Source organism: Mastomys coucha, unplaced genomic scaffold (assembly GCF_008632895.1).
Source record: "Mastomys coucha isolate ucsf_1 unplaced genomic scaffold, UCSF_Mcou_1 pScaffold15, whole genome shotgun sequence".
Classification (NCBI taxonomy): Eukaryota; Metazoa; Chordata; class Mammalia; order Rodentia; family Muridae; genus Mastomys; species Mastomys coucha.
In genome coordinates, this window is record NW_022196897.1 from 124,965,409 (window position 1) to 124,982,674 (window position 17,266).

Here is a 17,266-nt window from a genome sequence, read left to right on the forward strand (position 1 = left end):
CTATCTGTGACTCCAGCTCTGGGCTATCTGATGGCTCTGGACTCTGTGGGCACCAGAACTCACTTGAACATACCCACCACACTCAGACTCTCACACATACACATAGTTAAAATATAATAAAAAATAAATCTTTTTAAGAAGTGGTTTCCAGTTATAAAGTGCCTCAGAAATGGTGAGAAACTAAAGGAATGCTGTGGTGAAAGAGGAAAAGAAATGGGTACTATACATATAGCTAGCTGCCCATCTGAAGACTCATCTACTAACTGGACTCCAGTCCTTGCAAGTGAACTGGTGAAGCATTACTTCTGCAGAGAAAATGAATGTTATATAGACGCATAAAGATAGTAAGATATGTAGGTCTTTTCTTTTTAATATGTGTATCCAATGACGTTGTTCGTAGTAAATCATCTAATGAAAATGCAGAATACCTGGAATTCAAAACAGGAGATAGGAGGTAAAGAGGGTGGAGGGAGCTTGCACCCGAGCTCTGCTAAGCCGTAAGCATCCCCTTCTTCTCTAGTCTGTCTGTGATCTTCCCCTGCAGTGCCACACCTGCTCTAAGATTTTAAACCACCAGAGGGACAGGTATCTTCTTGGGCAAGAATGCCCATGCTTATCACTTGTATGGAGGAACTTGAGTGCAGTTCACCATGAAGAAGGTACTTCCACACTGCCTGCCACACAGAACAAGGAGGAGGTGCCTCCTTTTTCCTTAAGATCTGAAGGTCCTGGAGTAACTTGTTCCCTTCCCTTACACATATGAAAAGACTTACTTTAGTCAGAGTCTATGATGAATATACACTTAGGAGAAGAACTACAATTCCAGTGGAGTGCTTCCTGAGTGAGGAGAGATCCCGAACTCATCAGGTAGCAATATGACTCTAGATCATAGAGAAAATTGTGAATTATAAGAAATGCTGATTTTTTTAGAAGAAAAAAATCCTCAGCCGCTAAGGTTAATTAAGACTGATTCCAACTTCAAAGAATACAAACTTTTATTAGAGTTTGAGTCCGTTGGGATTAAGGATTCTTAAATTATAGTGTTTTACATACCAACCATCTTATGTGAAGGTACCCCCCCCCCCCGCACACACACACACATGTATGGATGGATACTTTTATTATTCTTTTTAGAAAGGAAGCAAGGCAATCAATAGAGAGATGAGTATCTTACTGATTGATTGAGAGATAGATGTTCTAGAAATCAGCTTTTGGGGAAACAGAAACTGAAGTTTTCAGACTGATATTTGTAAGGAAGAAAATTTTGTATAATGAAAAAATGATAAAGATCTATCTCCAATCTTATGTGGTATGACAGTGTCATGGATACTCAGCCTTACTGCCTTTCACCATGTTTCAGTCTGACAGAGACGACAGGCTTCAGAATTTATTAGGAAGCTTGTTAATATGACAAAGCATGTGACTCACAACAGACCACCACTGAGTCTGACTGCAGTGGTGCCCAGGGGACTACATTTTAACAAGCCTCTCCAGGTAATTCCAATGGATGCCAGAATTTGTAAGCCATTATTGGAGCTTTTGGTAGACCTGTTGGCTCCTATAACATAGCAGGGAACTTTTCTGATTCTTTGTTGATATTTAAGGGTGTTCAGACCAGTAAGTTCAAGTCAATTTAGCCCATGCACTTCCTTTCCTTCTCAATGAACTGTTTTCTAAGGAATGTCGGTGTCCTCTTTTTCCTTTGTATTTGTTTTCCTTCTTTTTTAACATTGTCCTTCCATCTCTCTATACCTTTAAAAAGAAAAGTCCAACCTTCATCTATTACAGCTTTGCAGTAGAATGTTACTCTTGCCAGCTCTTTGAGCATTCAATATGCTCTACAACTTCTTTCAGAGGTAGCAGAGACATAAAATCTTAGCTCTTGTTTTAAAATCTAAGATCTGATCAATACTTGAACTATCTTGAATAGAGACTTTGATTTATGGCAACCATAGTTTTGAAAATAGTAACAGTGTATGTGTAGTCTATTCTCTTAGAACACCATATCCTGCTGTGTAGTGTTTTGTAAATCAGGAAAGAAGTATTTCTCTGGTGCTGGGGAGAGAGCTCATTGGTAATGGATTTCCCATGATGAGGATCTATCTGAGCTTACTTACACAAAAATTCAGCACTTACATAAAAAGCCAAGCATTGTGGTATATGCTCATAATTTTAGAGCTGGGACAGCAAAAGCAGGTAGATTTCTGGGACTTGCTGGCCAATCTTCCTAGCCTTATTGGGGAGCTCTAGGTCCTAATGAGAGACCCTCTTTCTAAAAATAAGTGTACGGCTCCTGAGGAACACTGAGGAACAGCACTTAATGTTAACCTCTAGCCTACACACACACACACACACACACACACACACACAGAGTAGACTATTTCTAAGCAACTACTGTAGCATATCATCTTGTGGTGTTGTAAAATGAAGTATATAAAGTGTGAACATATTGTTTATGTTTCACTGAAACATTTGAGATGACCTGTTTCCCTTTATTCTGCCTGTAAAATGTTACTTTAATAAATACATCACTAAAATTGACAGTATAAAAACCATAAATGTTTTCATGTTGGTGTCACTTAAGTCAATCTGGGCTGTGGGGGAGACTGGAGTAGAAATTTGCATCTATGCATTTTACCGGAGGCAATTGATGGAGGTAGCTAGAGCCAGAGAAGAGAATACTTTCCTAAGAACCAGTTGTATAAAGCTCCTTTCAGATCCTTCAGTGACATCACAACGGGAGTTTAGAAGTGGCCACACTGGGAGAAGTGGCACCCTAGAAATTAGCAAACACTCCAAATCACGGATCTGGAGGTCTGGCTTTTAAAATCTCAGCAGTAGACCACTGAAACCACACTCGATGGTACAATGAGTGGACAATAGTATAGTCATTATACATTGATTTGTAGCACAGATCTCAGTCAAATCCATGTGGACCCAGGAAGTTAGATTGTCCCTTAGCACTAATTCAAACTGAAGGAACAAAATGAGCTTCCCATCGCCCAAGCAAAGCTCCCAGGAAGAAGCATAGGGCACTCTGTGACTGCGCTTTTCCCCCCACCCTTTCTCTCTCCTTTGCATTAGATTACTTTAAAGTGAACCCTGGAAATCATTTCACTTCATGACTAAGTATTTCCTGGAGTCTTTTGAAAAGGCAGTGATGTCTTAATTTGTTCCTCCTTTCAACCTCATTAAAATACAATTCTTTGGAATAACATCAGCATCAAAATGAATCAAACATGAACCCTTGCTGTCTCTATCTCCTTAGTAAGTCATGAATTCCATGGTTAAAAACTAAGAACACATTCTGAAATAGGCATATGATGTGCTGAGAGCTAATCAGCCAATCCTCTTTAGACACAGTGCTAAGCGCTTCGATAAACACAGTCTCCTGGGCATTGTTTTAAAAGTAGTTCTTGGAAGGTACTTGGTATTCACAGAGTGAAAAGAGGAGTTCTAGGACTCTGGTGGTACTGTTGTTTACCTAGGCACGTGCCCTCTTCCTTACAAAAGGGACTTTCTTTCAGGGTTATTTCAGTTAATCTTTGCATATTAGCAAAGGTAACTCAATCAAAAGTGAAAGAACAAGTCGAACCAGTTTACTTGTTGGAAAAGGTTGATGCCCCTGCCAGTTTGGGATTTAGGTAGGACTTGTGATTATAATTCTGCTTTCAGCTTTCGGTCCAAATGAGGAGCTGAAAGCCAAAATTTGCAAGTCAACTGCACCAAAACCTTATCATCGAAATAAATCAGTAAAATACCTAACAGAGGGTCAGAATAGAAGGAAAAGAAGATTTTTTTTTTTCCTGCAGCATGAAACAGTAAGGCCTTTTATTCAGGCCAGATGCTAATTTTTATATCAAAAATATTGATTGAAGGGACTAGTGATTTTGGCTCACACCCAAGTTTATTCAGGATCTTTCTTAATTAGGTTTGGGTCGGCTGCAATGCCCATGGCCAAGGGTAAGTCTGGCTCCAATCACCAAGATGTGTTCTCTACTTCCTCACGGGCCAAGGACTAAGGCAAGGAAATTGCAGCTTCTTTGTTTCTCCAGCCCCAAAGTTTGTTTTTTTCCAGATTCAAAGCATGCATGGAGAAAATTTGTAAGGAAGACCAAAAGGAGCAGAGTAGTAGTGGGTTAAATGTGGTGAGATCGGTCTACCCTGCATCTTAAAGGTGATGAGAGCGGTCTGCCCTGCATCTTAAAGGTGATGAGAGCGGTCTGCCCTGCACCATGCCTGTGTCAATACCCATTTGACATAATTTATACAAGTCTTTTTTTAAAAGTTACACACATAAAACAACAATAAATCATGGCCACAAATTATAGACAGCTCTATCAAAATGAATTTTCCACTGTATATAGGGTAGCATGTTGATGTTTATATGTATGCATGTATGTATGTGTGTATGTATGTGTGTACGTGTATGTGTATATATATATATATATACATATATACACAAAACTTAATTCTGCTAAAAAAATCTGACAAAATAGCTATGAAAACTTTTTGACTCTAAAAATGTTCTTAAGTACACCTTCAAAATAAAAACTTATAAGGTATTTTATTAATAAGAAAATATAAGTAGGACCAGCTAAATATTAGGCATTTCCTATATAAATGATTCTATAACTCCTACATACCCATATATTGCACAGAAAAATTAAAATATTTTATTAAAGTGCACCCATTAAACGTAGTAAGATGAAAACTTTTTGAAAAAAATAAATTGAATTTTTATTATACATGTTTTATTTATAAGTGCCAAACAGAAAAGAAATATGACTGATTAATCTGCATTAATCAGTACAGCCCTTTATTATAAGGATAGAAGTCCAGGGATTTTCAGATATTTGAGGAAAATTAGCAACAGCCAAATGAATAGCCAAAGTGAAAAGGGAAAGTGTTCACTGACAGACACAGACAATTTGAAGAAAGGAGAACTTTCTGTATGTTCCACATATGAGCCATGTAGGTTAATCTTATCAAGATATATCCATAAGGATAGGCTGTCTAAAAAGAAAAAATTAAAAAAAATGGCATTGCATATAAATGTTTGATGAACATAAATCAATAGAAAACAAAGATGTATATTTAAATATCCCTTAGAATATAAAGCAAAGGACAAACAAAGAAAAAACATGAGAGAAAATGTGAAAGATGCAGGCTATGGATAAGGAGAGCAAACATCCATCCGATAATGAATGAATAGGAAGCATTGAACACAGAAAAGAAATCAAGTAAATAATAAAAGAACCGTTTCCTTGGTGCTGTAACAAAACCAAAAGAAACAGGCTAGTAGGTGCTAAGAAGACTAAAAGGTTTTCACATAAATATGTCTCCAGGAATTGTTTGCTCCCAAGAATAAACAGAAGGATTTCAGTGTTTATAGCTAGAGAAACAATGAAACAATCACACATAAAACAGTAGGAGTAACTGGTTTTACTATTGAATGTTACAAGCATGTCCTTCAGACAGTTCATATCAACCTTCCCAGACCGTTACATTACATAGAACAGCCATTCCTTCCATATGCACCAATGCCACTGGCATTTTATAATCATTATCAATAGAAAAAGTGGCTCTTGTTGATGTCTGGTGGCCATTTAAAAGGGAGAATCCTTTTTCATATGCATGTTGTCTGCTTGTCTTTGGCACTTTTGTTGTTTGTAGTCCATGATACAGTTTGTATTATGAAATCTGATGATAGAAGACAGGAAGCAATGTCTACAGAATTCACAGAAAATGGGTTTCAATTTAAAATGCTTCATGTAGAAGTATCTACCTAATAAAATGGGAGCAAACTAGGAGCATGCACACACACATGCAAATATTCCAATAAACACTTCCAAGCTAAAAGCAGACACAGTAGTAGCCAAGAAACCAAGAGTAGAATTCAGTATCAAGCAATGATCCCTCAGAATAATCATATATAATTTTTAGAGGGGTGGGGCTATATTTTGCTCCAAATGGGATTCTAATTTGGTATCCCTGATTGTAAATCCTCATGATACTGCAGGTCCATGGTATTTCTAGCCTGTGGTACCACCAACCCTGATGCCTTGGTCCTAGCATGCATGACTGAAGCTCCCATTCCAGTTTATGAAAAAGGAAAAGTGGAAGAGACAGCTAGTTATCCCTGCCTGATGACTGAGTAAACTTTGACACTGGACATGTTTAGAGAGAGTAGGCCAATCCTGATTCCATGATTTAAAAGGTAATCCTCCAGTACCTAGAGATCGGCTATTTTTTCCAGTACTGCTGCTAGACCCACTTCATTTACTTACATGAAATATGAAGGCCTATAAGTTCCCTCCATTCACAGAAGCCGCACCTAGTCTGCTACCCACAGCTGCACACCCAGACATTCACCCCATCTTTCCATCTCATTACCCTTGGATACATTCACTGAGTTCCTCAGAAATACTATAGTTCTGGTCACAGTTTCCAAGATAATTATCACTTGTGCATGCTCACAACAAAGATGCCTTAGAAAAGCGTGTGTGGAGAGGAGGAGGCGGCACTGCATCCGTGGTATCCTGGTGACCAGATCCATGAGCATGTTCTGTCTGGCCCATATGCTCCTTGGGATATGAAAAGAGAGGTGATAATCTTCTCACCTCTGTGATCTTCCCTCTGCCTCTCGGATTGTCACACCTCACTGCAGGACACTTCTGGGTTTCATTAGTTATGGGGAAAGCAAGCAAGAGGGTTTTTTTTTTTCTTCCAGATTGGCTCTTTTAAACTTCACTTTCACAGAGTAATAGCCTGGAGTCAGCACTCTAGTGAAATGCTAGAAAAGAGAAACCACAGTCTACTTTACGGCTTGTTTACCCATCTGCATCTTCCATGCACACGTTCCTAGAGTGCCCTGCTCCTGGGTTATGACCTTTCAGAGTTCTGCAGCTGGTTCAAAGCTACTCTTCAGTGACAGTTTTAGAGCTAGGAGAAGTAGACACTAAAAAATAACAGCGCATACAAAAATATGCTTCTGCCCCCATCCCTGTGAAGTCCCTTCCTGTTTCCACCATCCAGCCTTCAGCATGAATACATGCGACTGCTAGGACAACAGAATTTATGTGTTAGGTCCTCACCTTGTAGAAGTAAGAATATATAGGTAGATGCTTTCACACAGTCTCTGCTCCTCATAATCCTATATGGGCATGTTCAGATATTTTGGATTTATACTTCCAAAGTTTACGATGAAACAGATGTTCTATAAAGGGGGAAATCTTAAAACAAGAGAGAAACAAGTTAAATCCATTTAAGAAATTATTTAAAAGCTATCTCATGCTCATTATTATATTCTTTAATTAGAAAATACTACAAAGAAGACACACCCTTCAGTATTCTATGGTATTTATCATTTCTGTGTATAACATTAAAAGTAGATCTCTCAAATGTACAATCTCACTTCTGAACATTTGTTTAAAAAATACTCCAGGGAGGAAGTACAAAATGGGTCTTTATGGAAGAAGGAGTGGAAAGATTGTAAGAGAGAGAGGAACAGGAAGTTTTTCTTGAGGTTGTCTCCTGGGAATGTCTAAAGCTATACCTAAAAAGTCTCACCAATATGGCTGCCTAAGCATTACCTGTGCAAGAAGGACACCAATGGACCTGCTAATATGAATTGGAGGAAAGCTAGGAGCCCTCAGCCTTAGACGAATAACTACAGGCAATTAAGGAATGATAAGCATGGGAGAAATAGTCCTCCTCAGAGAAGAGGATAGCAATTGGTTATCCAGTACTAAATAATCATACATACACAAAAGTAACATTATATGTACAGTTTTTAAAGAACGATCAGGAATTCAAAAACAGCAAGGAGGAGTACATGGAAGGATTTGAAGGGAAGAAAGTGGGGGCAGAAATGATGTAATTATAATTTCAAAAGCCTCATATGTAATAATGAAAGCTGTTATTTTGTACAATTAATATAATCTATTTTTAAAGGAAATATTTAAGAGCTTTAGCTATATAAAGCTTAGTTTCTGTTAATAATATGGTCTAAATAATCAGAAATGTCCCCATTACAGAGAAAAATACTAGACCACTGTCATATTCACTTAATGTGGGGAAACCTAACCTGCAGGAAAGTTAGAAACTCAATGGAGAAATGAATACTTAAACTGTAACAGAAGACCTGAAACTCCACCCTTTCGTCTCCAGAACATGGAGCTTTGATACCTACATTATCAAGAACTTGGGACAAGTAAAAAGTGAAAAGTTAGGCTCCAATAATCAATTAATTAAACAAAATTGATATAGTGGTAAAATGAATTTTTTATCTAGATTTTAGATAGAATAAAATATGACATAGCTTGAGAAAGCATAACCTCATGGGTTCTATTTGTAGATTATTTATTGCAGAATGTTAGAGAAAATTTAATTAATATATAATATGCCCTATGTTGTAATGCAGTTGGAAGAGGCCAAAACTCAAGAGAAATGATCCACAATGAGCAAGAGGAGTAGAAACAGATTTGAAAAATTATCTAGACATCTCCCAATAGACAGGACTGAAAAATTCTATGTATGCAATTGAAGATACAAAGATGAAACAGAATTGGTGTGTGAAATAAAACTTAGTAACATAAAGAGGTGCTTGAAAGCACAATCTTAACAGGTAGCTAAAACAGAAGGTTAGGCATAGCTTAATAAAGACTAAGTGTGAGAAACACATCCATTCAGAGTTTAATTCAGAGAGCTAGATAGAAAAAGATAGAAGTGCAAGAAAGAAGGAAATATATTACAAAGATCTAGCAAAAGGAATCAGTATTTTGGCTAAAAGCTTAACGTTTGAAATAAATGTAAGTTTCTACAAATAGGAGACTTATTTTAGTTTTAATATTTCTAATTTAAGAGTTATTTGGATTTTACCTAAAGTACTTACCTATTATGTGATAGTCATGAAGATACACATATTACTGTTAACAGTATAACCAGTTTTGTAAACTAAAGATTTAAACTGTACTTAAGGGCTGGGAAGACAGGTCTATTAGGAAAGTGTTTCCTGTGCAAGCATGAGGACCAAGGCCTGATGGCAGAACGCCCCCCACACCAAAAACATGCTGGACATAGCGGTGAACTCTTTTACTCCTGAACACTGAGGAAGTAATGACACAAAGATCAGTGGTGCTTTCTGGCCAGCCAGTCTACCCAACTGATGAGCTCCGGGCCAATGAGGGACTGGATGCTGTTTCTGAAGATGAAATCTGAGGTTGTCCTCTGTTTTCCACAAGTGTGCGCGCACATGCACGCAAACACACACACACACACACACACACACACACACACACACACACACATTTATATATGCCAATTAAAAATAAAAGAACCTAAAAGATCATATGATTCTTGCTGAAGATTCAAGTTCAGTTCTTAGCATCCACTTAGTTGGACTACTCACCATGGCCTGTAACTCTAACTCTTGTAGGTCTGATACCTCCTCCTGGCCTTCACAGGTACCTGTACTCATACCTATACATATAAATATAGACATACACAATTAAACATTATTTTTAAAATCCCTTAAAAATTAAATGTGTTGCCGGGTGGTGGTGGCGCATGCCTTTAATCCCAGCACTTGGGAGGCAGAGACAGGCGGATTTCTGGTTCGAGGCCAGCCTGGTCTACAGAGTGAGTTCCAGGACAGCCAAGGCTACACAGAGAAACCCTGTCTTGAAAAAAACAAACAAACAAAAAAATTAAATGTGTTGATGTAAATGCACAGAAAAAGGTCTAAAATTTTCATTTCCCATGTTCTCTGCATAAGTAGGAAATTGTGTGTGTGTTCATGGGTGTGTCCATGTCTTTGTGTCCACGCATACATGCACAAGTGTGTATGTGATTATCTATTATTAGAAAATAAAGTAAATTCATCTTATGGAAAACTACTCAAAATGCTCTTTTCAGCCTCGCAGTTCTTTCTTGACCCAAATGGCCAGGTGTTGAGCACTGAGGATAGTAGCTTTGTGCTGTGCATTGTTTTGTGGCTATACATTCGGAGACAAATGTGCAGCACCCCTGAATAGGATTTGGAGCCATGCAGAGTGAAACACGGACCTCGGATACAGTGTAACTCTCACAAAGAGCTCTCATCTGGAGTCTGTGGGACCCCTTGTCCCTTCTTAGAACCATCTACTCTGGAGAGCCTTCTGTAAGTTTTACAGGACATTTAGGCTCTGTGAAGACATTCACAGTTGTACCCCACCCTGTTTTGTAGAATAAACATGATTTCCCCGGTGCAGTAAGTTCCCCCCCATGCTAGAGTCTATCCATGCTGTAGGGGGGCAATGGTGGCTATTTCCAGTATTCAAAGTGGACAGGTTTCCTACCTCTTTGCTTTGGCTGGGTCGGATTGGAAGGATTTGGAAGGATTCACACTCCTTCTGAACCCTTATTCCAGGAGATGAGCAGCCAGATGCTTGCAAGAAAGAAACCTATAGGGAAAAAAAAATAAGTTGCAATTATAAACTCTGCCTGGAATAAGAAGCTTCCAAACCTGCCCTAGGTACGTAAATGCCCCCACGGCAGCACCAATGGGTGTCAAAAGAGTTTCTTCTCTGTGCCCACTAGTCCTTCACCTGTTGTATTTCTTTAAAATCTTCAACCAAGTGAAACTCAATCCCTGCTTTTTCTTCCCACTAGGCTGCTGTCTAAATCTCTAAATTTTCTCAATATTGAAATTCTAAAGCTGTCAAGGAACACTTGTTGGCTCATTTTGTTTTACTGTAGTTTTATGGAGTTTGTACTGTTTTCTTTATCCATCTGTCCTTTATGCCTCCTAAGATACTGACGTCATCGTGAGGCCAGATTGCTTTACACACACATGAAGGAACCTAAAATCTACATAGCTAAATATTTTCTCATGGATATGTAAAACTGAAAATAGAAATAATAAGACACCTTGCATGCTCTCATCTGTTTTACTTTGATGCAATTCACTGGCTATGTGTTTATTTGCACATGACGATTTCATTGGTGACAATCAACCAAGGCCCATCCCTAAGAACAGGAGCCATTCCACAAGGAGAGCAAACTGCACAGCTGTACAGAAGGAGAGGGGTGGGCTGGGATGCAGGGAAGGCAGCCAGGATTTCCCCAAAGCCCCTACATTGCTTCACCATGTGTGAGCACAGTAGGATTCCTCCTTTATAACATATGACTAGTAAGCCTTACTCAGCCACCCCTCCAGGGCCTCATAAGGATAAAATAAGACAATTTACATAGCAGTGCTTGATAAACTGTAAAGGACTGAGCAGTGAAGCAAGCTTCTGGGTGAATCTGTAGGGTGAGCATTACACAGCTGCTGGAAGTGGCCTGTGCAGGTCTTTAGCATTCCTACAAGCAGCAATCAGCTGCCAGCTGCAGGCACCCACCTCCCTTTGTCTGAAGGTTTTCTTTGGGCCATAGTTGAGTGAGATTCTGTTCATGGGCATTATAGGATGACAGTCATTTTTCCCTAACCCAGGAGCAGCAAGACTGTGACAGAGATAGCTTAGAGTGTATTTCTCCAGAGCTGAGATAGTTCTGAGACACAAAATGTGCCTTTGCAGTTCTGGAGTGGTGCAACATGATGAGGTGTTCATGATCCTTTGTGTGTAATGTATTATGTATGTTGGTATGTATGTATGTATGTATGTATGTATGTATTTTTGTTTTTAATTGTCGTTCCCTCCTGATGTGGTTCCTACCCCTGCTTCCAGGAATCAACACCAAAATCAACTTCTACACTTCTATTCTGATCTTAGAGTTGGCTTCTGAAGAATAAAAGCAAAGATGCATATCAAACTAGACTTACATAGATAATAGAATGCTGATTGGGCATGAACGTTGTGTACCGCACAATTACTCCAGAATATATCCAGCACTTCTTTTTAAGTTATTTCTGAGTGAGTTTTCATTGTCTATGTATAGGGTACCTTTGTTTCTAATTAATTCATTATGTTGCTGGGCTGAGGGTCAGACTTGGCCTGCCTCCAGAGAAAGATAAAACACAAGCAATGGTACCCAGATGTATTTTTCCCAAAGCCCTGTCCTGAAGATAGATAATGCTATTAGAAAGTAGAACCTACAATTAGTATATTTATCAGTAAAATACCCCACGAGACTGTGATAAATTTGTGTTTGAAGGTAAAAAAGAAAATATGTTCAAGATGCATTTACTTAGCTGCCATTTAAAAAAAAAAAAAAAAGTTCTGCTTTGCCCTGAGCTCATTTCTATTGTAACAAGCTCTTAAACTACACGGGAACTAGCCTTTTAATTGAGGTTCGTAAGAAATGATGGCTGGTCATGTTCTGTGACCATTTTAAAGGCACAGTTTAATTTCCAGCAATAATGCATAGGAGTATCATAAAGCGGGTATCTAGCTGTATGTATTACTGCATTTTTATAATTGAATTCAATTTTTGTTAAACCTTTATCCACCCTCAGGCTCAGGACCTTCCTTCTTGCTGTTGCCTCCATCTGAAGTGTGTGTCTCTAAATTACTGGCTTTAGGTAGTAGAATAGTTTTCGACTGCCTAAAATCGTGACTTCCACTATAGTAGTCACTTGCCCCATGTGGATGGGGAGCACATTGGAAGTGCCATATATGTCTGTGCATGTATGCACAGAATATAACGTAGATTGGACTTAGAAGACAATGTGAAAAAGAACTAGTAAGACGGGGTCGGGTTCAGGTGTGTGTGTATGTATATACACTTGCACAAGGGGGACACAAATGTGTGGATATGGATGTAAATGGACGTCAGAGGTTGACATTTCGTGTCTTCTTCCTTTGCTCTTTACCCTATCTCTTGAAGCAAAGTTTCCCACTAAAACTCACTCCCAGAACTCACTATTTCAAGCTAGCCTAGATAGCCAAATTTCTCTAGAGATCCCTGTCTCTGCCTCCCAAGTGTTGGAATGAGAGGCATCTGCCAAGCCTGCTCAGATATATGTGGGTCCTAGAAGTCCAAACTCTAGTTTCCAAGCTTGAACAGCAAGTGCTTTATTTAGTGAGTCATCTACCCAGCTCACTAGTAAGTTCTGACTTAAGTATATGTTGAATACTTTGGGTTACGCTGAGTTTAATATTTATAACCTCATCTCTTTTTCTTGATATGACCCACACACAGCTTTAGAGTGTGTATGTGGTTCTTATTTGTGGGCAACATCATATTTCTGCCACTTAGTGCAGACCTTAAGTAATTCCCAAACCACCCTTACAGTGCTCTTTGTCATGAAAGCACTGATCACTTTCAGAAATGAGGCAAATAAATCACCAGTTGTTGACCTATTTAAGTTCCAGGGAGCTTATCCAACAAATTCACTCTTCATTGGTGACTGGCTGGCTCATAGCAGAGCGGAAAGCATAGTTCACAAAATAAAGGTATGAGTGGGCAAGGGCTGGTGACTCCACGTCTTTGGCATGCTCAATGGGTTAACCTTACATGTTCCTGGAAGGACAGGGGTAGTTACACAAAAGAACTAGAATGTGTTTCCTAGCCATTGGTGAGCTATATTTCATTATTTTCTTTATAATATCACACTAAAAATGTAAGGCTCTTGGTTTACACACGGAGTTCAGCAAGGACTGTCAGTTCTGGGGGAAGCCAATGACTCAAAAATCAAAAACTAAGATGATCAATTGGGATCAAAAACTCTTTCCAACTGACTTTCTACAAAGCCAGCAATGATTACAACTATACAGAAAGGAGAGGTACTGCTTTGGGCTAGAAGAAGTCCCCACCAATTGCTGGCTTCTGGGCCCCATAACAGCCCTGAATGGTCAGCCTTGCATATTATATATAAAGTGTTATAACTAACCTTCAGAGTTGACAACCCCATTGAGTTGAATGGGAAAGTTCACACTCTGATCCCTCCTATGACTTTGAGATTTTCCAATCTGCTGACAAAGACTTTGTCCAGACCAGCTAAAACCTACTTACTTATACTTTGCTCCAATTAGCTCTGTTCTCTGCAGAAAGACAGCCTGGGCTGGTCAAGATCAATGCTCTATATACCATATATAATACAAGTCTACATTCCCTGCTTGCTCTCTGAAAATAAAGATTCTTATCATCAAAGAAGAAAAAAGGCATGTAGTTTCCAATTTGTTTCTGAATTTCTAGGGTTCAAATTCTATCCTGGCCAATAACTTATCAAGAGGCTTTTAAAAAATCATAATCCCTTTGTGTTTCTAATTCCGGATTTGGTTGAAAAATGCATTGGTTACAATGAAGGAAACAAAACAGGGTTTTACTTGTATGTATCTGCCATTGTAATTACAGCCTCCCTAAGACAGAAAATATTTTGAAAGAAAAGATTTTAAGCTTGCCATCTATCCTGAAGAAACAAATCCTCTTTAGAGTTTTGACCAGTTGATATTAGGAGCCTGGACATTATCATCCTGTCATTTTAATATTAGTCTCTGTATAATAAACATTTAGTTGCTTGGGAATGCCTACATGTTTTAAGTGTAGGAAGAGCATCATCAGTCAACACTGTTATAAGCACTAACACGGGGTAGGAGGCTTATAAATACGAGGATCTAGCTCTCCAGTTTTAAAGCCTGAAAGTCCAGGAGCAGAGCTACACTGCTGTCTAGTTTTCATAAAGACCCTGTGCCAACTGATCATTATATTAAAGTAGAAAATGAAAGAAAAATAGAAAAGATAAGAAGGAAGAGGGGGAAAGAGAGAAAAAATAATAAGTTCTCTGTGCATATCCTGTTCCCAGTTTTTCAGTGCTGGAAACTGAAGCCAGGAAACAGTATATGTCAGACAAGTGAGCTAAATCCTTAGTCCTGAGTGTCCCTTATCTTCAGAGCTCTTCCGTCATGATGTAATTGCCACTGGTATCGCTAGCTACTAATAGCATCACATGGGGGAGGGATGTACAATATTACATGAATGAAGAAGAGGACACATGCATTTGGCCCATTCATACATTGAAAACATTTTATTTCACATATACCTGCTTGACCAATTTTAAATGAATACTTATTTATGATTTCTATACTATCCTATAAGTCTTCATTATTACTCCTGGAGATATATATATATATATATATATAAATTGTTTCTATCTGAGAAAAAACAGGGCATATTTTATTCTATACCTCTATCAACTTCTCCTTCCCTGGATGCATACCCAACCCTAACCAGTCTATCACCCTAAACTAAACCCATCCTAACCCTAATTCTACACTAACCAAGTGTAGTACCAAGTCTAATCTTAACACCAGTCAACCATAACATTTATCCAATCCCAACCCTAACATGAATGCTAATCTTAACCCTAGCAATACACATGTTTTACACTTTCATGCATTCAGCCCCACCAGTAAGTATAAAAGACCTGGATCCTGCACTCATAAGACTGCTCTAGGAAAGAAAAACAAGACTGTTCATTTTGTCTCTGCATTTACCTTGAACGCTCCTTGATGGGAAGGACCATTTTCCACCTTATAGCACAAAGATTATCTGAAGGGGTTAATAGATGGCTCAGTGGTTAAGAGCACTTGTTGCTCTTGCAGAGGACCTCAGGCCAATTCCCAGCCCCCACATGGTAGCTCACCACTATCTGTAATTCTAGTTTTAGGGAATTCAGAAGCTTCATCTGACCTCTGATAGCACCAGGAATACATATGCTACACATATTTAAATGTAGGCAAAGACACTTATATACATAAAATAAAATAAATCTTCAAAAATAATTTTAAGGTACTGCCTCTGAAAATGGCCAATAATTAATAAATGGGTTCTCCAAGTATGTTCAAAACCAACTTTGCATATTAGCCTTTGGGACTTCCAGTTGAGATTCTCAAGGAAGATGCTTGCTATGGGCATTGGAGTCCTCATGATCTCTGCTTTGCGTCCAGTTGTGGGTTTCTGTGACAGTCTTCACTTGTAAAGAAAAGCGTCTTTGCTGACAGATGATAGCTAGCCTTATCTGTGGATAAAAGGATAAGGTTTAGAATGTAGTTGGGAATTACACTCATTTATCAAAGCAGTGGTAATAGATTCTCTTCTACAATCCATGAACTCACTACCACTGGAGATTTGGCTAGGTTTCTGGTACCAGGTATGGTTTTCCTCCTATGTAGTGAACCCGGAAGTCCAATTAGACATTGGTTAGCATCACCATGAGAGTGCCTCTCATTGCACCTTTATGGATATCTTGACATCCTGGTCGTTGTTGGGGTTCACAGGTGTTTCAACTCAGCAGAACTGCTTCCCTCCCTTGGCAGACTGCATAGTTCTCTCTGGTACTGTGGAAGCTAGACCAAAGGAGGCTTTCAGATGAGATCCAACTTGAATCATCCAAGTCCGCTGTCTCTCGTGTCATAAGCATTCATTGTCTTCAGCAATAGGGACTTACCTTGAACTTCCTGAGAGGCAGCCAAGGGCAACAGCAATATCCTATATTGTTTGGAGCACTCAGATTGCCCTGAATTACTCAAAAGGGAGCCTCTCATGCCTGGAACTCGGAGTTTTGTTAGTGTATGGTTCTTGTCAGCTCCAGTTGCAGCATAACTTCATTTAGGATGTATAGACAGAGATAGATGTATATTATACATAATGTTAGGTAAATATAAAATAATATGATGCCTTAAGGCTTTATCCAGCAACCTTAGTGTTATTTGTCCATCCTCCCTCCTTCTCCTTCGGTACTGACCTCCTGCCCTCCCTCCCCAGTTGGTGTTCCCTCCCTGTTTTTAGATACATCTGCAGTACAGCTCCTGCCTTTGTGATTCAGAGAATATCACAGAAGAGTGGCTGGAAAGATCATAAGAGCTAGACTACCAGGAGGTCCACTGTGAGACTCTCTCGTAGCAATGGCTTCATAAACAAGACAGGAACAATGAGAATATCAATAGACAAGCTAATGCAAATGGGGGAGGGATCTTGGGGAGTCCCCACTAGCCTATAGAAGACTATAGGCAGCTAATGATTACTGAGTGAGGGGGGGATTAACCTCTCCCAGGAATGAGCTCTATTATTGGGTAATCAATCGAAAGTGGTCATCCCTGAAACCATATATAAGTAACAAAAATGGACTAAGTAGATTGTAATTTTTGAGCCTACACATAATATCTGAATAATATATGTAACAATAATAATCAAAGAAAAAGAGTCTGTAAATCTGAGAGAGAAGAGGGAGACTTGGGAGGATTGGAAAGAAGGAGCATAGGAGGGGATTGGGGGAGAAATTGGAAAGGCCAAAGCGATGCAATTACATTTTAATTATAAATATATCAAAAATAAAATCAGA

General features: G+C 38.9%; 1 long non-coding RNA gene across 1 annotated transcript; it reads right to left on the reverse strand.

The window, feature by feature from the left end:
- Positions 1-6,694: 6,694 nt before the first annotated feature.
- On the reverse strand, positions 6,695-9,485 carry LOC116092388. Its single transcript, XR_004119241.1, has 3 exons — positions 9,413-9,485; positions 7,098-7,235; positions 6,695-6,796 (listed from the first exon to the last, which is right to left on the reverse strand). It is a non-coding gene; the product is annotated as an uncharacterized LOC116092388 (long non-coding RNA).
- Positions 9,486-17,266: the final 7,781 nt, after the last annotated feature.